Source organism: Procambarus clarkii, chromosome 21 (genome assembly GCF_040958095.1).
Source record: "Procambarus clarkii isolate CNS0578487 chromosome 21, FALCON_Pclarkii_2.0, whole genome shotgun sequence".
NCBI classification, from domain to species: Eukaryota; Metazoa; Arthropoda; class Malacostraca; order Decapoda; family Cambaridae; genus Procambarus; species Procambarus clarkii.
In genome coordinates, this window is record NC_091170.1 from 21,458,988 (window position 1) to 21,482,030 (window position 23,043).

General features: G+C 41.6%; 1 protein-coding gene across 3 annotated transcripts in view; it reads right to left on the reverse strand.

Moving 5' to 3' along the window:
- The window catches only part of LOC123760820 (uncharacterized), a 948,105-nt gene that overhangs the window by 666,903 nt on the left and 258,159 nt on the right, over window positions 1–23,043 (reverse strand). For all 3 annotated transcript variants that reach the window (XM_069328212.1, XM_069328211.1, XM_069328210.1), the window contains exon 2: window positions 12,569–12,606. The gene's annotated coding sequence lies outside the window, so the exon portion shown is untranslated. The remainder of the gene's footprint in view (window positions 1–12,568; window positions 12,607–23,043) is intronic.

A 23,043-nucleotide genomic window follows, 5' to 3' on the forward strand; every position in this document is an offset into this window, starting at 1 on the left:
ACCAACCCTACCTAACCTAACCTAACCTATATTTATAGGTAAGGTTAGGTTAGGTAGCCAAAAAAAGCTAGGTTAGGTTAGGTTAGGTAGGTTAGGTAGACGAAAAAACATTAATTCATGAAAACTTGGCTTATTAGGCAAATCAGGCCTTGAATAGTAGGCTGAGAAGTGCGTTCTGGCTATTAGGTACGACATATATATATATATATATATATGTATATATATATATATATATATATATATATATATATATATATATATATATATATATATATATATGACAATGTCAGACCACGGAGGAAAAATGAAACAGGAATTTCCTTAAGTACTTTCGTGTATTAATACATCTTCAAAGCACTCCTTCTGAAGATGTACTAATATACGAAAGTACTTAAGGAAATTCCTGTTTCATTTTTCCTCCATGGTCTGACATTGTCACATTTTTAAATCACGTGTTTATTTTCGTGATATACACACACACACACACATATTATATATATATATATATATATATATATATATATATATATATATATATATATATATATATATATATATATATATATATATATATATATACACACATTTGTTGTTTACCTTCGTAATTCTAAGAGATACTGTTTAGCTGTCCTTGTTGCTCAGAAGATGCGCTGACAATTATTGTATATATTTACTGAATTTACCCAAGGGCCACTAACTATCTAGTGGCCTCGATGAGGACAGAAAGCCGGCGACTTGTTAACCCTCAAACCGCTAGGGGCCCAAATGGAATTCACACCCACAGGCGCAAAAAAAAAAAAAAATCCAAAAAATTCTTTCGTCTTATAGAAGTGTTCATTTTTGTTCCCTGATCACGGAAAAAATAACAAAAAAATCGTAGGTGGCATATTTTAGCCGCAATAGGGTAGGGAAGTGTGGCAAAAAAGAGGCGTTGGCAGAGCCTTCGCCAGATGAGGTCTACTTCGCCCGAGCTGTCAGACGGCAGTTGCCACAAATATATTATGACCTAATTATTTCAATGTCTCTGAATGATTTTTTCTTAGTTTTTTTGCAGTAATATTATTCCATACAGTGAATTGTGGTATATTTATATTATAAAATGTGTGAACCATCGCTGTACTCAAAATTATGGTGTGCATATTAGTGATTCAATTATTATGTTCATAAAACAATAAACAAATAGTTTTGCTGTTGTTACACTATATACACAGGTTATATATAAGTATTTGCATGTTTTGTACACCATAACGAACTACTAAGTTGGTCTTGTGAGTCAAAAAGCAACGAGGAGTGAAACACCAAACACCAGCGAGCCACTCACTGCCACTCCCTCCCTCAACACCACCTCACTCACCCTCATTCCCCTCCCACAATACTCTTTTGTATTTATTCACTATACACAGACGTTATATATACATATTTACATGTTTTGTTCACAATAACTGTACATCTAAGCTTGTATGGTGAGTAAAGGCACAAAGATGAAGCTACTCACACAGTCAGCTGATCGGCGGCCGCCCTCAAGGCCAAACGCACTAATATTTGTCCTCCAACAATATTGTTTGTGGTGTTATTACGCTTTATACACACATTATATATAAATATCTACCTGTTTTATTCACCATACCTGAACAAATAAGCTGGTATGGTGCCCAAAGACCATAGTGGCCATCAGTAAACACCATGCCAAGTCGTGCAGACGACGCTCCTCCCTCACCAAAATGGCGGCTCCCAACCTACTCCTCTCGCTGTTATCTCACACTATACACACGTTATATATAAGTATCTACATTTGTGTTCACCATGGCGAACCACTAAGCTGGTATGGTGAGTGCTGTCAATAAATGGTGGCCACACACAGTCAGAAGACGACGCCACAACCCTCCCTCCCACAGCCTTTCTCCTCCCTCCATGGAGCACAGCGCTAAATATCACCACAATCCTGCTATTATTAGAATCCTGGTCAGTTTTATCACAGTCAGGGGGCTTCAGTATTACTATCACTGCTAAATAATAGCAGTATCATTTATATTATGGTATTTGTAGGCGATGCTGTGGTCACAAGCTGAACAGCGGTGCTGTGAGCTCGTGCTGCGTGCGCCAGCCTTGGTGGCTTGCTCAATACTGACGCTGTAACACCCAAGAATGTTGGCCTGGATTTTTTTTCTACGTGGCATCTGGCAACTATCAGTCGTGGCTGTACTATAGCTGCCCCTATCCCAGGCGGGGCGTTTAAATTATAGCACTAGACACGAAATCATATATAAATGATGTGCGCGGTTTCGGTTTTGTCACTGATATCATTTATATATGATATGCGTGGTTTGAGGGTTAAAGGGCCCCGCCAATTGTCTTAATTATATTTTTTAGCTGGAATTTGGCATTTATAGCTTTAGCGGGTAGGCCGTTCCATGGGTTTATAACCCTCTTGGTGGAAAAAACATTTGTTTTCAGTCCTACTTGAGAAAACATACTCTCCAACACTATATCTATGATTGCCCTGTTAACAGTGACTTCATACCAAATGGTATGAGGTACCTTGAGCTCTGCAATTACTTCATTCACTCAGGAATATTGGAAGATATTCTTGTGCTGCACCCAGATTTTGCCAGTGGAGGCTAATAGATCAGCCAAGTATCTTGTTCCCTCCTGATTCCATGTATGACTGGCCATCCTGTGAGGTGAGGATGTTGGATGAGCTTGTATCTGGTTTTTGATCTACACTGTGTGGTCCTTCATACAAAATAGGGAAGCAGCACATTCCTGTGTATACCTAAACATGTTAAAAAATACATTGTTTGAGAGGAGTCTTGTAGAAACTGGTAAGAGTAATTATAATATAATGTTTCCATGATTCAGTGCTCAACTCTTGTGAAAATTGCAAAGAGTTGTTTAGTCGGAGTTGATTTGTTTTTTGTATTGAGGCTGGTATTTTCTACCTTAATTCCATGCATGTCTAACCATCCTGTGAGATGGAAGTATTAGATAAATTTATAGCTAGTTGTTTATCTACTCTGTGTAATATTCCATATAGAATAGGGTAGTAGTACATTGCTGTGTATACCAAATCTTCTTAACCCTTTAACTGCGCGGCCTATAAATATGACACCCCCCCCCCCCGTGCGCATGAAATAAATTCTCAGGAAAAAATCTTTTTTGTTCTGAAAGTGTCAAAAACCACTCCTTGTATATGGGTATAGCAACGGAATTTTGAAATTGTATGTACTTTGGCTGCTATGGGGCCCATAAGGTGGTGTGTGACGTCATCATTCCCCGTGTGCCCGTTCTGTAAGCTCCCAAGGCGGGGCGTGCGAGTTGCCGCGAATATATTTTTGTTCATTTTTTGCGCACAGTTCCAAATACATTTTATTTGTTTTTATGTGCTAATCCTATGTATAATGAACATGTACACTATATTATGGCAGTAAAACATCCATACTGTCCAAGGACACTGTTACGTGCATGACACTTGTGTACAAATATGTTGCACATATTTGCCATGTATCATTCTAATTTATGTATATATACAATCTATTTACAGACTATACACTGTCACACACTATATACATTCACCATCAACACATTCAGAACACCGTGAGTGTGAGCACCCACACCCACCCAGCCCTCCCTCACTCCTCCAACATTGTATTCGCCAACATTGCTCCTCCCATCATACAGTTATTCACATCAATGTTTCATGTTCATTTATGTATATTTACAACATATTTACACACTATACACTGTCACATACTATATACATTCACCATCAACACATTCAGAACACCGCAAGTGTGAGCAGCCACACCCAGCCAGCCCTCCCTCACTCCTCCAACATTGCATCCGCCAACATTGCTCCTCCCATCATACAGTTATTCACACCAATGTTTCATGTTCATTTATGTATATTTACAACATATGTACACACTATAAACTGTCACACACTATATACATTCACCATCAACACATTCAGAACACCGCGAGTGTGAGCAGCCACACCCAGACAGGCCCTTCCTCACTCCAACAACTTACTCGCCAACATTGCTCCTCCCACCATACTGTTATTGTTTTTATTACACTATTTACACATGTTATATATACTTATCTACATGTTTTATTTACCAGAACTATGCAAGTAAGCCGGTATTGTGTCCAAACAGTACAGTGGCCACCATACACTGCATGAGAAATCACACAGCAGACAGCAGACGATGCTACGATTACGACGTCACCTCTGTCACCAACATAGCTCCACTCAACATACTCCTGTTGCTGTTATTACACTATATACACACACACTGTATATACCATGTATATGTGTGTTCCCCATAGCGAACTACAAAGCTAGTATGGTGAGCAAAACAAGAGTGGCTGCCACACAGTGAGGCTACCTCAATTCTCTCCCTCCCTCCCTCACCAAAATTCCTCCTTCCACAATACTATGCACAACGCTACTTATAACCACAATCCTGGTCACTAATTTCCGTAAATGAATAATTAACCACAAGTTTATTTTGAAAAGGAACCTAAGAAGTCATTTAAAGATTCCTAGATGGACGAAATAATGCTGTGGTGCTGTGGCTAGCGCTGTGGACATCGTGACCAGCATTGAATCACTGATATTTGAACATTGTACTCAGTCATTATCACACTCAGGCTCTTCTATAATACTATCATGGATGGCTAAATAATACAGGTTATATATATATTTTGACATGATTAGGCGATGCTGTGGTCACACGCTGAACAGCAGAGCTGTGCGCCCTCCAAAGGATACCTGATCAACCAGGCTGTGCCTCCAAAGGATACCTGATCAACCAGGCTGTGACTCATACGTCAGGCTGCGAGCAGCCGCGTCCAACAGCCTGGTTGATCAGTCTGGCAACCAGGAGGCCTGGTCGATGACCGGGCCGCAGGGACGCTAAGCCCCGGAAGCACCTCAAGGTAACCTCAAGGTAGCCCATGCTGCGAGCGCCAGCCTTGGTTGCTCACTCACTACTGAGGCTCTCACACCCGGCAATGTGGACCATGATTTTTTTTAAAGATGGCGTCTGTTTACAAGAGCCCTGAGGAAGCTGATGTGAACCCCATGTAGCCACAGAAGTTTTGAATGGAACGTGAAAAATAAAAACACCTGGACGCGCATTGCGCACCCAAAGCCTGGGCCTGCAGGCACGTTGCACAGTTAAAGGGTTAATAAAAAAATTAGTGATAAAGATTTTAAATTATAGTTTGTATTATTACAAATACTGTATTATCCTTATTAAATCATGTTAACCATGGATCATTAAGATCTCATGTTGATATGTAATAGTCATATTTTTTTGAACTGCTAATAAATGCTAATCATTTATTAAATTGTGCATTATGTGTCAATTTTTCACTTCCTTGGATATACTGTACAGTACAAAAAGATAGGATAAAAATAAACCAGTAATATTTCTTTCATTATATTTTTTATTTAAATAACTACATCAATATTTTATCAGTTGACAGGATTTGTTTTACCATACAGGTGCATTATTTGTTAAAAAACAATTGGTTTATTGTTACACACAATGGTGCTACATAGCCTTCCCAGCTTGGTGCCTTCTTTTAATACATACTTACTGATTAATAAATATATAATAATAAATAAATTTTATTCAGGAAAAGTACATACAGTTGATTTACAAACATAATGTTGGATTTATAGACAGAGCTAGTACATACAATACCTAAAGCCACTAATACTCAGCATTTCGGGCATGGTGTGGGGAGAAAAAACACTTAGACTAAAACTTAATAGTAATCGGGATTAGGTATAAATTGTATTGAAAGAAAGAATAAAAAATAAAAAAAGGGGGTAACATAGCAGAAATCAGCAATTGTACATGTTGGTGAACAAACAGCACTGTTTAAAAAATAACAAGACATGGGTTGACATTTAGGGGGTAAGGTAGGTTACATGGCGTTAATTAGATAGTACTTGGTTTTACTCTTAAAACTGGTTGAGAGAGGTACAGCCTTTGACATGATTCGGGAGGTCATTCCACATTCTGGGTCCCTTGATTTGTAGAGCACTTCTAGTTTGGTTACACACAGCCAAATTGTGTAACAGGAAGAGGTCTTGGACACAACTTTGTTCCATGCTAAATGTAGAGGAATCAGCTGAGTATTCCTCAAATAAAATAAGTTGCCTCAGATTATAAGGTAAATAAAATAAGCATTTCTCAAATAAGTAGCTGCCTCACCTCACTGCCTTACTGCTACATAGCCTTCCCGGCATGGTGCTTTCTTTTGATAATTACTTCTTCCACACCAAAGTTGTGTAATAGGAAAAGGTCTTGGACCCCTACTTCCCTCTCTCTTTTTTAATAGTTCACATAGTCATAATTATAGCTTTAAGTATTCAATGAATAAAGTTTTTGACATTTTTACCCTTCTCCTTACCTAACATCATTTGTGCAGCATATTTTTATTTTATGTCTCACCCAGATTTAATTTCAAAATAAAACCAAACTAAATAAATTAGAAATAGGTATGTATAACTAAGGTACACCCTTACTACTAGGTGAACAGGAGCATTTGGTTATAGTAAATCATCCCATCGGGCAGGGCTCATCATCTTCTCTTATATTTCATGTTCACCAGTGTTCATTTACTTAACCCTTAAACTGCGCAACACGTCATATGACGTGTTGAGTAACTTACCAAAAAAGTGCGCATGACATCATAGGACGTGTTGGAGTACTACGCAAGTTTTAAACAGCCCGCGGATACACGGGGTTCACCACACCTTCATCAGGGCTCTTGTAAACAGACGCCATTTTTTTTTTAAATTGTGGGCCAAACTCCCGGGTGTTAGGGGCCTCAGTATAGAGTGAGGTACCAAGCCTGACGCACGCAGCATGAGCTCACAGCACTGCTGTTCAGCTTGTGACCACAGCATCGCCTAAAAATGCCATAATATACTTGTTCATGCTATTATGTAGCTATGATATTATTACAGAAGACCCCTGACTGTGATAAAACTGACCAGGGTTCTGATAATAGCAGGATTGTGGTGATATTTAGCGCTGTGCGCCATGGAGGGAGGAGTAATGCTGTGGGAGGGAGGGTGGTGGCGATGTCTTCTGACTGTTTGTAGCCACCTTTTATTGACTGCACTCACCATACCAGCTTACTGGTTCGCTATGGTGAACACAAATGTAGATACTTATATATAACGTGTGTATAGAGGGTATAAACAGCAAGAGGAGTAGGTTGGGAGCTGCCATTTTGGCGAGGGCGGTGGCGCCGTCTACACGACGCCACCGTGCAGACGACGGTGTTGTTTACTGGTTACCACGATGGTCTTTGGGCACCATACCAGTTTACTTGTACAAGTGTGGTGAATAAAACAGGTAGATATTTATATATAATGTGTGTATATAGCATAATAACACCACAAACAGTATTGTTGGAGGAGAAATATTCGTGTGTCTGGCCTTGAGGGCGGCAGCCATTAGCTGACTTTGTGAAGTCCTACGTCTTTGTGCCTTTACTCACCATACAAGCTTAGATGTACAGTTATGGTGAACAAAACATGTAAATACTTATATATAACGTCTGTATATAAAAGCAAAAACAATATGGTGGGTGGAGAATGGTGGCAAGTCAGGTGAGGTGAGGGAGGGAGTGGCAGCCAGTGGCGGGCTGCCACTGCCTGCCACTGCCACTGCCACTCAGCATACCAACTTAGTGGTTCGTTATGGTGAACACGAATGTAGATACTTATATATAGCGTCTGTATATAGTGAATAAAAGCAAAAACTGTATTGTGGGAGGAGAATGTGGGTGAGTCAGGTGACTTGAGGGAGGGCGTGAGTGGCTGGCTGGTACACGGCGGTCACTCCTCGTTACATTTTGACTCATAATAGCAACTTAGTGGTTCGTTATGGTGAACAAAACATGCAGATACTTATATATAACCTGTGTATATAGTGTAATAACCGACAAAGTATTTGTTCACTGATTGATGAACATAATTGAATCAACAATATGCACACCATATTTTTGAGTACAGCGATGATTCACTGATTTTATTATATAAATATATAAAACTACACACTATTGAATAATATTACAGCAAAAAAACTACGAAAAATCAATCGGAGACATTGAAATAATTAGGTAATTATCTCTTTGTGGCAACTCCGGCCTGACAGCTGGCGATCAACAGACCGCCTGGGACGCATGCTGAGTCAGCGCCTGTTTTTTGCCAGACTTTCCTGCTTTATAGCGGGCAATATATGCCACTTACGATTTTATTATTATTTTTCCCATGATCAGTGAACACAAATTAACAGATTAGCAAGAATTTTTTTTTTTTTCAAAATTACATGCACCTATGGGGAACAAAGGATATTATACCTCTAGCATGTTAAGGGTTAATAACTACTGGTATAATATCTTGCTATTATAAAACTAATTCTAATATCATAAAATACATATTTACTTCAAGTTTCAAGCAGAGAATGCATATATAACTAACACGAAGGACGCCTCTTTACGAGATTCACCAGCTTCTTCGCCATTTCTGCTTCAAGCTACCTTAGATACGCACTTGAAGAAGTCCAATAGCCCAAACAAGACAGAAATTAGTAAAAACTTGTATGTGGATAATTTTCAAGGAACAACCAACAGTGAGAGTAAACTGTTAAACATATACCATGAGGCCAATCGAGAATTAATGGGAGCCAATATGCCTCTCCAGTCGTGGGTCTCCAACAATGACAAATTAAACCAACTGATCGCAACTGAATTTCCTGACTACCAGGTTACCTTGAGGTTACCTTGAGGTGCTTCCGGGGCTTAGCGTCCCCGCGGCCCAGTTGTCGACCAGGCCTCCTGGTTGCTGGACTGATCAACCAGGCTGTTGGACGTGGCTGCTCGCAGCCTGACGTATGAGTCACAGCCTGATTGATCAGGTGTCCTTTGGAGGTGCTTATCCAGTTCTCTCTTGAACACTGTGAGGGGATTGCCAGTTATGCCCCTTATGTGTAGCGGAAGCGAGTTGAACAGTCTCGGGCCTCTGATGTTGATAGAGTTCTCTCTCAGAGTACCTGTTGCACCTCTGCTTTTCGACGGGGGTATTCTGCACATCCTGCCATGTCTTCTGGTCTCATGTGATGTTATTTCTGTGTGCAGGTTTGGGACCAGCCCCTCTAATATTTTCCAAGTGTAAATTATTATGTATCTCTCCCGCCTGCGCTCAAGGGAGTACAGATTTAGGCTCTTTAGTCGGTCCCAATAGTTTAGATGTTTTACTGAGTGGATTCTAGCAGTAAAGAATTTCTGCACGCTCTCCAAGTCAGCAATTTCTCCAGCTTTGAAAGGGGCTGTCATTGTGCAGCAGTACTCCACTCTAGAGAGTACAAGCGTTTTGAAAAGTATCATCATCAGTATAGCACCTCTAGTGTGAAAAGTTCTTGTTATCCAACCTGTCATTTTTCTTGCAGTTGTGACGGCTACTTTATTGTGTTCTTTAAAGGTAAGGTCTTCCGACATGAGTAAGATCCTTTACATTACCTTTTCGTTCTATGTTATGATTTGCCCAAGTTTTGTAAGTGGTTTCCGTTTTTATATTTTCATTTTTTCCATAGCGCATGAGCTGGAACTTATCTTCGTTAAACACCATATTATTTTCTGTAGCCCATAGAAAGACCTGATCTACATCTGATTGGAGGTTTGCCGTGTCCTCTATGTTGCCAACTCTCATGAAGATCCTAGTGTCATCTGCAAAGGATGATACAGTGCTATAGGTTGTGTTCTGGTCTATGTCCGATATGAGGATGAGAAAAAGTACTGGAGCAAGCACAGTACCCTGGGGGACTGAGCTCTTCACGGTTGATGGGCTGGATTTTATTTTGTTGACTATTACACATTGGGTTCTGTTGGTCAGGAAATTGTAGATCCATCTGCCTATTTTCCCGGTAATTCCTTTTGAACGCATTTTATGTGCAATAACACCATGGTCACATTTATCAAAAGCTTTTGCGAAATCTGTGTAAATTACATCAGCGTTTTGTTTGTCTTCCATAGCATCTAATGCCATATCATAGTGGTCCAGCAACTGCGACAGGCAAGAGCGCCCTGTTCTGAAACCATGTTGTCCGGGGTTATGGAGATGCTGTGATTCCATGTATTTTGTGATCTTACTTCTTAGCACTCTCTCAAAAATTTTTATGATGTGCGATGTTAGTGCTATCGGTCTGTAATTTTTTGCCTCTGCCTTATTTCCTCCTTTATGGAGTGGTGCTATCTCTGCTGTTTTTAGTATGTCAGGGATAACGCCAGTATCTAGGCTTTGTCTCCACAGAATGTGAAGGGCCTGCGATAGTGGTTTTTTACAGTTCTTGATGAATATGGAGTTCCAAGAATCCGGGCCTGGTGCAGAGTGCATAGGCATACCGTTTATGGCTTCTTCAAAATCTGGTGGGGATAGGGCGACGTCTGATATAGACGGAATCAATTTAGAAAATACCAGCCTCAATACAAAAAAACAAATCAACTCTGACTAAACAATTCTTTGCGATTTTCACAAGAGGTAAGCACTGAATCATGGAAATTTTATATTATAATTACTCTTACCAGTTTCTACAAGACTCCTATGAAACAATGTATTTTTTAACATGTTTAGGTATACACAGCAATGTGCTGCTTCCCTATTCTGTATAAAGGACCACACAGTGTAGATCAAAAACCAGCTACAAGCTCATCCAACATCCTCACCTCACAGGATGGCCAGTCATACACGTAATCAGGAGAGAACAAAATACTTAATGCTGATCTATTAGCCTCCACTGGCAAAATCTGGGTGCAGCACAAGAATATCTTCCAATATTCCTGAGTGTATGAAGTAATTACAGAGCTCAAAGTACCTCATACCATTTGGTATGAAGTCACTGATAACAGGGCAATCACAGATATAGTGTTGGAGAGTATGTTCTCTCAAGTAGGACTGAAAACAAATGTTTTTTCCACCAAGAGGGCCATGGAACCGCCTTCCCGCTGAAGCCGTAAATGCCAAATTCCAGCTAAAAAATATCATTAAGACAATTGGCGGGCCCTTTAACAAGCCGCTGGCTTTCTGTCCTCGTCAAGGCCACTAGATAGTTAGTGGCCCTTGGGTAAATTCAGTAAATATATACAATAATTGTCAGCGCATCTTCCGAGCAACAAGGACAGCTTCACAGTATCTCTCAGAATTACGTAGGTAAACACCAAATGTAACATATTTGTTTACTACAATGTCGGTGCTGCCTGTAGAAGTTGATAAAACATTGTTTTACTTCGAAATATACTAATTTTATAAGAAAATTCGACGTAAATAGGAGGCAGTAGAGCTCTGATAAGCCAGCGCTAAATCTTCAATATGAAGAATGTTGCTGCTCTCTGATTGGCCAAACGAAACACAGTAGTGACCTCTATCGGCACGCAGGTGAACCAACAAATATCTTCCTAAGTGGACGTACGTGAATTGCACCTAAGCATCTTTTTAGGGCATACTTAGGAACCTTCGTAGCAAACCTACTTACGAAGAAATACATGGAGCTTCGTGAATCTAGGTCCAGGCTGTGATTGATACGCCAGGCTGCGAGTAGCCGCATCAAACAGCTTTATTGACCGGGCCGGGGGATCTTGACCTCCCGGAATCACCGCAAAGGTAGGGTTATTGTTGTACAATAACAACCCCATTACAATCTGGCTAACGGGCTAACAACAATGAATAAAACTTAATAATCTACACATACAGAATATTATACACATATAATACAGGTATAACACATAATACATATAATATATTATGCACATATGTAATGCATATAATCTACACATGCACACAGGAACTTGTTACTGATAACCACATCAAAATAGTTTCTCAATAGACCAAGGTAGATTGCCCTAGGCAGTAAATATATTTTGGAGATTTACACTATAAAGTGAATAGACAACATTACATGACCATCAGGTTCAGGTTATGATTTGTTCGTCTGTTTCTTTATAGTTGAAGAAAAGTTTTATTTTTATTAGTATTACCTATGAATAAGATGTTGTCATGTAATTATGGATGAGAAAGTTATTATGCCATAGTGTCTACACTCTACGTGGTGCAGTGGTGCAGCTGGTCGTCACCAACACGTCCCCTGCAGCTGGTCGTCACCAACACCTCACCTGCAGCTGGTCGTCACCAACACCTCACCTGCAGCTGGTCGTCACCAACACCTCACCTGCAGCTGGTCGTCGCCAACACCTCACCTGCAGCTGGTCGTCACCAACACCTCACCTGCAGCTGGTCGTCACCAACACCTCACCTGCAGCTGGTCGTCACCAACACCTCACCTGCAGCTGGTCGTCACCAACACCTCACCTGCAGCTGGTCGTCACCAACACCTCACCTGCAGCTGGTCATCACCAACAACTCACCTGCAGCTGGTCGTCACCAACACCTCACCTGCTGCTGGTCGTCACCAACACCTCACCTGCAGCTGGTTGTCACCAACACGTCCCCTGACTTACTGATACAGACACCACTGCGTATACTCACACAGCACACTGGAGTCTTGTGAAGAACTTTCAGTCTATCTGGAAAGAAAAATCACACATTAGAAGTAAAAGAAACCTTATTCAAGACACGAAGAACAATCGCAAAAAACACTTAATTCGGAAATGCGCAAGTATCCACTAGGAAAAATGAAACGAAAATTCTGATAGTTTTCGATCAAAACATTATCAAGGAAATCCCGATTTCCTTGATTTGATTAATTCTATTGCTCTCAAGCTTTGTTATCCTCTGAGTTTTGTGGAAGTTTGCCGTAGCAAAGCACATCGTACATATTACAATAATATATGTTGTGAGAAAATTCGTTCAAAAAATGTGCTTTGTTTACCATTTCTTTCTGGGTTGGAAAATATTGTCAAATCCTTGAAACTTTTTTATATACATATTACCTGCTTGATGGGGTTCCGGGAGTTCTATTACTCCCCAAGCCCTGCCCGAGACCAGGCTTGACTTGTGAGAGTTTGGTCCACCGGGCTGTTGCTTGGAGCGGCCCACAGGCCCACATATACACCACAGCCCAGTTGATCCGGCACTCCTTGGAGAAATTTATTTAGTTTTCTTTTAAAGATGTCCAAGGTTGTTCCGGCAATATTTCTCATACTCGCTGGAAGAATATTGAACAACCGCAGACCTCTGATGTTTATAGTGTTCTCTGATTGTGTCTATGCCACCCCTGCTCTTCACTGGTTCTATTCTGCATTGAGCTTTGTGACGATCCCAATAATTTAGGTGCTTTATCGCGTGTATGGATGCCATATATGTTCTCTGCATTCCCTCTATGTCAGCAATCTCTCCTGCTTTGAAGAGGGAAGTGAGTACTGAGCAGTACTCAAGACGGGACAGTACAAGTGATTTGAAGAGTACAACCATTGTGATGGGATCCCTGCATTTGAAAGTTCTCGTAATCCATCCTATCATTTTTCTGGCTGACGCAATATTTGCTTGGTTATGCTCCCTAAACGTTAGGTAGTCAGACATCATTATTCCTAAATAATTAAAGACAGTTGGAAAACTATTAGTTAGGAGCAGTCTTCATAGTGATAATTATGTCGTTAACAAAATACCTTGTATAGACTGTAATATGTTCTATGTAGAACAAGCATCAAAAGATTTTAAATTTAGAATTTTGCAACATAAATATTCTAAATATTCAATTTCTTTCCCGTGGGCGGTGGTGTAAAGAATTACAGAGGCACATAATCGGTTTAGGAACTGAACCCTCTAGTTCGTTTAGCTAAGCAAATAACAATCTTTTGACGCTAGTTACAAAATTATTAATCATATATATACATGTACACATACTGATGCATACAAGTACATATACATACGTATACATATACTGTAACCCCGCGATTATCCAGGATTCGAACATCCGAAAAATGCCCTTATACGGCCAAAATCGTGAACGGATAAAGTTATCACAATATCCGGCCAAAATAGCCACAGGGACCGGATTAAAGCATGTTTTCTGCAGAAATTACACTATCCGGTCAGTCCCCCGGATAATCGTGCCTTTGTCCGTATATAAAAACACGAGGCGGGCCATACGGTATTAATCCCGTCTGCCTGAGACTCGAGGCGCATGGTGTAGGTGGGGGTGGGGGAGGGGTGGGTGGGGTGAGTGGGTGGTGTCGGGAGAGAGGGGAGCGTTGGGAGGGACCACCTGGGGGGATGGGGAGTGGCCTATACACTACAGTACAGTAATTACTATCAATTTTAGAACAATTCATCATAGCCAAAATCAAAAGAAATACTAGTAATTATGTAATAAAAAATCCCATACAAGTTTCCTAAAAACAATTTGCACAGGCTGAAGTTTCCTTCAAAAATATATTTTTTTTTCCTCCTGGCGGCCTACGTAACGTGCCTCCTTCCTGCCCCGAGTGGACCCGTCCAGGCCTGGTCAAGCCATGTGCTCTCTACCCTCGTGTTACACCACAGTGCCGCGCCATTAGTGAAATATTTTTTTAAATAACTTTTTTATTTTCATAGTAACTTTGAACATTTTTGGCCAAGACTATGTCTGGTAGCAGCATGAATCGTTCTGGAGGTGGAAAGAGGAAGAAGGTTGTCCTAACACTTAAGGACAAGCTACGTGTTATACAACTTTGTGAACATGGCCGGTCGACCTCAAGTGTTGCCAAGGAATATAATATAGGCACTAGTACTGTTTCTGATATAAGGAAACAAAAAGAGAAACTTATGCAATTCATTTCAACGTGTGAAAGTGAAGGTGCAAGCACTAGCAGAGGTTTTGTTAGAAAAACTATGAAAACTTCGACGCATGTGCAGTTGGATGAGGCTGTGTACAAGTGGTTTGCTCAGCACCGCACAGTTGGCGTGACAATTCGCGGCCCAGAAATACAAAATGCTGCAAGCCTTGGAATAAAGAATTTCGAAGCGAGTGAAGGGTGGGTTGCAAGGTTCAAGGGTAGGCACAATATTGTGAAGAGGAAAATTGTCGGTGAAAAACTGAGTGCAGATGAAAGCAGTGTAGAACCATTTAAACGTAAATTACGAGAATATATTGTGGCAAATAATATTTATTCGTATCAAATTTATAATGCAGATGAAACTGGGTTGTATTGGAGGAGTTTACCAGAAAAAACTCTAGCAATGAGGAGTGAGGGTTGTGTGCCAGGACGTAAGGTTTGCAAGGACAGGCTCTCAGCCATGATGTGTGCGAATGCCGACGGCACAGACAGAATCACGTGTGCAATTGTTGGCAAATCTAAGAAACCAAGAGCCTTGCAACATTGCATGGACAGACTGCCAGTGAAATATTATGACTCAAAAAATGCATGGTTTACACAGGAGATCTTTCTTTCCTGGTTTCATGACGTGTTCTGCAGGGAAGTTCGTGCCTATCAAATTAAGAAACTCAAAATAAGGCCAAGCGAAGTTCGGGCTTTACTGTTGCTTGATAATGCGCCTGCCCACCCCAGAATTGACACGTTAACCTCACATGATGGCAAGATAACGTGTATGGCACTTCCTCCTAACACAACCTCTCTCATTCAGCCTATGGATCAGGGAGTTATCTGTGCTACGAAGAGGTTGTACAGAGCACCACTTGGTTTCCGAACCCCTTGGGGACGAGACCCGTCGGTTAACATGTAAGTTCGTATACGAGAAATGGAGGAAAAAATAAAAAAATAATGTGAAAAAAATCTAAGGGAAAAAATCGACAGGTTCATAGCGTAAATGCGTGACCGTATTTTGTTTGTACTCACCAATAATTGAAGTCCTGATCCTCTTATGTTGATGATCGATGTTGATGAAGCATAGTTATTTACATGGAAGAGGTGGTGGTGGATGTTGATGGTGTTGGATTGACTGGGTCAACATGCGATGAGTCAGGTGCAGGTGATGCAATGCGAGCTTTCTTGGAAGCCATTGCAAAAGACTCTGTAATTGACATTTGTTTCATTCCCTTGGCTCTTGTTTTTAAAAACTTCATATACATATTGTACAGACTCATCATGTCCTTAGTTTCAAACTCGCTGTAACTCGTGTCCATAAATCCCAGAATGTATTCAAAATTTTGCTGAACTTTTTCCATATCAAATTTTTCCTTCAACGTTTCTTCATCCTCTTCCTCTTCCTCTTCCTCTCCATCTTCTTCACTGCACTCGTCTGGCTTTTTTGCTGTACATACTAATTCTATAATTTCATCATTAGTCATGTTTCGATTGTTTGGGGCTTCTTCATCAAAATCTATCCATCTATCTATGTCATCTTCGATTGTTTCAGTCACCAGTTCTGCTCTAATCTCAGGGGACTTAATCCCCTTGACATAGGCTAGGAGTTCCTCTCTTAATTTTTTCTTCTCGCTAACTTTCTTCACCGCAAATCCTTCAAAATCTGCCTCGTCATCTTCCTCAGGAAACAGACTTGACGCGGGCCAAAGTTTTTTCCAACCATTTCTTAGTGTTGTCTGCTTTACCTCATCCCACGCACTAGCAATAGTCCAGATAGCTGACTTTATTGTGAAGACTTTATAAAAGTCCTTAAGTGTTCCAAGCTGATTGTTAAGACGTCTGGCAAACATCCTCTTGTAGTGGTGTTTAAGGTTCTTAATTATTCCTTGATCCATGGGTTGGATCACTGAGGTTGTATTGGGTGGCAAGAACGTTCCAATAATATTGCCATTTATAAGCTCATCACCTCGTGGATGCGTTGAACTGTTATCTAGCAGCAGCACAACTTTGCTGTTTTGCGGGAGACCAACACTTTTCAGGTGCTCCTTCACCTCGGGTACAAAGTTCTTATTAAACCACTCGACAAATATTACTCGAGACATCCACGCACTTGGCTGGTCCTTATAAATCACAGGGAGGCACCTGGCTGACTTTAAAGCCCTGGGGTTTTTACTAATTCCAATCACAAGTAACTTTAATTTGTGCGTGCCAGCTGCATTTGCACAGCACAACAAAGAAATTCTCTGTTTGTTCTGTTTATAACCACCTGAAGGATCGTCCTCACCACTATGAGCCATCGTTTCTGTGGGAAGCATACGCCAGTACAAACCTGTCTCATCAGCATTATAAATTTGCTCTGGAGATAAATTTTGTTCCTGCACCATCTCCGCAAATTTACTCACATACTCATCAGCACCAACAATATCAGCAGATTGTCTTTCACCATGCACTTTAATAAACCTAATGCCATGACGGGTTTTAAAACTTCTGAGCCAACCATCACTGTATACACACTTTTGAGTAATTTTCATTGCTTGGTGAAATTCATGCGCCTTTTCCACGAGGAGCCAGCCTGCCACTGGCTTCTTCGTCACCTCACGTCTCTGTTTGTACCACTCCCACACTGCGTTATCAACACTCTCCACTTTTGCTTTACTTACTGCCTTTCTATTTCGTATTGCTTTATCACTTTCACTTCTAGAGAAATAGTCAAAAATGATAGGTTTAGCCTTAAGAAGATCAAAAACAGTACTTTTACTAATGCCATACTCAGCGCACACGACACTTCTCGGGACACCGCTTTCCACCTTCTTAATTATTTCAACTTTCTTTTCAAATGTCATCACTGACCTCTTTCTTTTACGTAACCCGCTTGTAGATGCTTTCACTGACACAATGCGTGCATTTGGAGCCGACATGGTGCACGGATGTTCCTTGATTGTGCTGATATGTAAAACAAAGTCACGGAATGAACACTCCAGTCTCGTGACAAATTCAAACAATGGGAACAATAGGCCGTGAGTCTGTGACGTCACAGGGTAGGCGGCGGCGCCCGACACGGTCAGTGAGCAAACTAAACCATCACCCACCCACCCACCACGGGCCGGCACGACGCTTGGCTGACCGCTTCCTTACCCGAGCCTGCCTGCCTGCCTCCTTCCCAGCCTGCCTGCCTGCCTGTCTGCCTGTGCCTGTCTGCCTGTGCCTGCCAGCCTGTGCCTGCCAGCCTGTGCCTGCCAGCTTGCCTTTCCCTCCCTAATTCTCACTACTTCCGTCCCTTCCTGCCTACCTCCTAGCATCTCTCCCTACCTCCCCCCTCCCTCTTAGCATCTCTCCCTACCTCCTAACATCTCTCCCTACCTCCCCCTCCCTCTTAGCATCTCTCCCTACCTCCTAACATCTCTCCCTACCTCCCCCTCCCTCTTAGCATCTCTCCCTACCTCCTAACATCTCTCCCTACCTCCCCCTCCCTCTTAGCATCTCTCCCTACCTCCTAACATCTCTCCCTACCTCCCCCTCCCTCCTAGCATCTCTCCCTACCTCCTAACATCTCTCCCTACCTCCCCCTCCCTCTTAGCATCTCTCCCTACCTCCCCCTCCCTCTTAGCATCTCTCCCTACCTCCTAACATCTATCCCTACCTCCTAACATCTCTCCCTACCTCCCCCTCCCTCTTAGCATCTCTCCCTACCTCCTAACATCTCTCCCTACCTCCCCCTCCCTCCTAGCATCTCTCCCTACCTCCTAACATCTCTCCCTACCTCCCCCTCCCTCTTAGCATCTCTCCCTACCTCCCCCTCCCTCTTAGCATCTCTCCCTACCTCCTAACATCTCTCCCTACCTCCTAACATCTCTCCCTACCTCCTAACATCTCTCCCTACCTCCCCCTCCCTCTTAGCATCTCTCCCTACCTCCTAACATCTCTCCCTACCTCCCCCTCCCTCTTAGCATCTCTCCCTACCTCCTAACATCTCTCCCTACCTCCCCCTCCATCCTAGCATCTCTCTCTCCCTCCCTTTCTGACTAATTATCCCCCTCTCTCACTGATTCTCCCCCCCCCCCCTCTCATACTGCCTCCCACCTAAGCTCCATCCACCCACCAGTCAGCCATCACTGACGCAATGTGTCCATTTGGAGCCAACATGGTGCACAGATGTTTCTTGATTGTGCAGATATGTAAAACAAAAGCACAGAATGAACATTCCAGCCTTATGGCAATTCAAAATACTGTAATAGGAATAATAGGCCGTGAATCTGTGAAGTCACAGTGGGCACCCTGGACCATCTCCCACCCACCACCACAAGCCGGCGTGACGCTTGGCGGACCCCTTCCTACCCGAACTTTGTTCGGGTAGCATGACTCCCCAACCCCAATCGGGAAACTGGAAGTTTCGGATAACTAAAGTTCGGAAACCAAGTGGTGCTCTGTACACCAAAAAAATGCTAAACGAAGTTTTGGTGGTTTTGCCTCTTCCGGAAGATATTGAACTCGGTGTGGATAACAGGGCTAAAAAAACCCTTCAGAATTTGAAGAACTATACAATCAAGGAAGCCATCTATAACTGGGCCAAGGTATGGAGTGAAGTAAAGGAATCGACTTTGAAAAATTCATGGAAAAAACTCCTCACGTCTACGGTCAGAAATGATGAAGAAATGGATTTTGAAGGATTTACAGATGAAATCCATGGAATGTTTAGAAATGCCGGCAAAAACTTAGAAAGACAGGATGTGGTTGATTGGCTTGAACAAGATGCCAATGATCCAGGATATGGTGTGATGAGTGAAGACGAGATTCTACAGTCTGTTACTGGTGAGGTGGACGAAGAGGATGAAGAAGGCAGTGAAGAACCAACACCAATGACCACGAAATACAGTACACTCATGACGTATGTTGACGGATTAATAAATTTTTCATCAAATTGTGCTCATCCAGAGGTTGGAAACATGTATCCGTACCTTTGGCGAACAAAAGAGCTGATCATACAACTGGCCAGTGAACACAGAAGGCAAGCAACACTTGATTCATATATGGTACGAAAATCAAACCAAGCGCCTTCAACAAGTGAGGCGGCACGCGCAACCCAAGCGCCTTCAACAAGTGAGGCTGCACGCGCAACCCAAGAGCCTTCAACAAGTGAGGCGGCACACGCAACCCAAGTGCCTTCAACCAGTGAGGCATCCTCAGCAGACAGTGAGAACTAACTTTGCCTAATGAACTGTACAGTAATTTTAAGTGTTAATTTTAGTGTTGTGTTACTATAAGTTACGTAAATTGTCAAGAATTTTTAACTTCAAGATGAGTCATCAATCAAGAAGACGAACAACAAAAAGGTAAGTTGAGGTTTCTAGTTGAATATTTAATAATTATATGTTGCATGTCTGGCCACAGGAACCGGATAAAAGCTGGTTTGGCTGGATGAAAATACGGCCATACCGTATTAATCCCGTCTGTGGCTCTAGACGCATGGTGGAGGAGGGGGGTGGGGTGGGTGGGTGGTGTTGGGAGGGTGGGAGGGGTGCGTCAGGAGGGACCACCTGGGTACAGGAATTACCATTAATTTTAGAACAATTAATCATAGCCAAAAACAAATGAAATAACTACTAGTAATTATGTAATAACAAATAAATAAGTTTCCTAAAAGCATTGTGCACAGGCTGAAGTTTCCTTCAAAAATATTGTGAATTTTTTTCCTCCTGGCGGCCTACGTAAAGCGCTCTAGCTGCCCCATCCCAAGTGGACCCGTCCAACACGGGTCAACCCATGTGCGTCCGTCCCTCGTGTTATACACAGTGCTGCGCCATTAGTGAAATATTTTTTTAATTAACTTTTTTATTTTCATAGTAACTTTGAACATTTTTGGCCAAGACTATGTCTGGTAGCAGCATCAATCGTTCTGGAAGTGTTAAGAGGAAGAAGATTGTCCTAGCAATTAAAGACAAGTTACGTGTTGTTCAAACAGTGAGGCGTCACAGGCAGCCAAGCGCCTTCAACAAGTGAGGCGCCACAGGCAAGCCAAGCCCCTTCAACAAGTGAGGCATTACAGGCAAGCCAAGCGCTTTCAACAAGTGACGCGCCACAGGCAAGCCAAGCGCTTTCAACAAGTGAGGCGCAAGCAAGCGCCTTTAACAAGTGAGGCGTCACAGGCAAGCCAAGCGCCTTCAACAAGTGAGGGCATGCAAGCGCTTCAACAAGTGAGGTGCAAGCAAGCGCTTTCAACAAGTGAGGCCTCACAGGCAACCCAAATGCCCTCAACCAGTGAGGCTTCAGCAGCTGGCAGTCAAAACTAACTTAGCTTAATGAACTGTACAGTAATTTTAAGTGTTAATTTTAGTGTTGTGTTAGTATAGGTTACGTAAATTGTTAAGAATTTTTAACTTCAAGATGTGTGGCATCGATCAAGAAGACGAACACCAACAAGGTAAGTTGAGGTTTCTAGTTGAATATTTAATAATTGTATGTGGCAAGGCAATTCAAATTATGTTGTTTGTAGTATAAAAATAGTTGGAAATGGTCACTTTTGGACTCGTAGGTGAAAAAGTACCATTATCCGAAAAACGTGCTAATCCGGCTGGGGGTCCTTCCCATATAGTCCGGATGATCGAGTGGAGACAGTATACATACACATATATATTTAATCACCCACACAAATACACACATCAATAATCTTTTGTGTCACAAGTGACTCAACAAGAGGCTCACAACAGTCACTTTACAAGGCACTTTACATCTATGATGAGTTGCACAGTTACTAGTCTTGCTGCACACCCACCCAAATGGGCGGCAGTTTTACAGTCGTGTGCTCCACACCCAGCCAACTGGGCGGCAACTTTACAGTCATGTGCTGCACACCCACCCAACTGGGCGGCAGCTTTACAGTCATGTGCTCCACACCCACCCAACTGGGCGGCAGCGTTACAGTCATGTTCATGCATTACTTACAGTAAACAAATTTTGGATACTTCGCTAAGATTTCGGGCAGCACATCATTATGAATGAAGTACTTACACATTTCTTGGACACTATTGATGGTGTTATCTCTAAATTCCGCGATTTTTTCACATTCCATTATATAATGACGCAAATAGTTTATATAATGATGCGAATAGTTCTGCTGACAGAGTTTACATTTAGTCAAATCTACAACAGCAGATGTTACAAACTCCCAGAGGTACTTGTAGCCGAGCCTAAACCTAACAGTGGTAACATCTAGAAGTCTGCTAACCTTATTGGATGACCCATAGACGTCCAGTACTACCTGCATAATAGAATGATGATAGATGAAGTAGCTGGTGTGAATTTCACTTTGCCTCAAGTCTCCGAAATTTAGTCGATGTTCCCGGAATATTACTGCCCTCAGGCTGCTCAAATGCAGTCCGAGTTGGTAATCAAGACATGGTCAATTGTTTAATGTTTTGTTTGTTCATTTGTCAGAAAATTCTCATCAAACTGATTGGGAGAAGTCTTCAATAACGAATTGTAAAAGCATTTTTAATAGAAACATTATTGAAACTACTTAAATACAGATTAAAAAAAACATACAATTTGAACATGAGTAGTGGTTTGTATAATTTGGATCTATTTTTAATCGTCAATAAAAAACGATTTGAGTAAGATCATTAATACATAGTTATCTCAGTAATATATTATTAATATTTCCTTATCTCACTATTATCTTATTAACCCTTACACTGCTCAGGGGTCCTTGGGACATTTACACCCCTGTGCGAAAGAAAAAAAAAATTCAAAAATTTTTTTTCGTCTTCTAAACATGTTAATTTGTGTCCCCTGAGCACGGAAAAAAAAAAAAATCGTAGGTGACATATTTTGGGCGCAATTGACCGAGGAAGTCTGGCAAAAAGTGGGCGTTGACAGAGCAGTCGTCAGACCCGGTCAGCGTCACCCGCGTTGACAGATGGGAGTTGCCACAAAGATATTATTACCTAATTGTTTCAATGTCTCCGATTGATTTTTTCTTAGTTTTTTTGCAGTAATATTATTCAATAGTGTGTATTGTAATATATTTATATAATAAAAGTGGTTAATAAACGCTATACTCAAAAGTATGATGTGCATATTAGTGATTCAATTATTATGTTTATAAAACAATGAACAAATAGTTTTGCTGCTATTACACTCTATACACAGGTTATATATAAGTATTGGCATGTTTTGGTCACCATAACGAACCACTAAGTTGGTATTGAGAGTCGAAAAGCAACGAGGAGTTACCGCCACACACCAGCCAGCCACTCGCTGCCA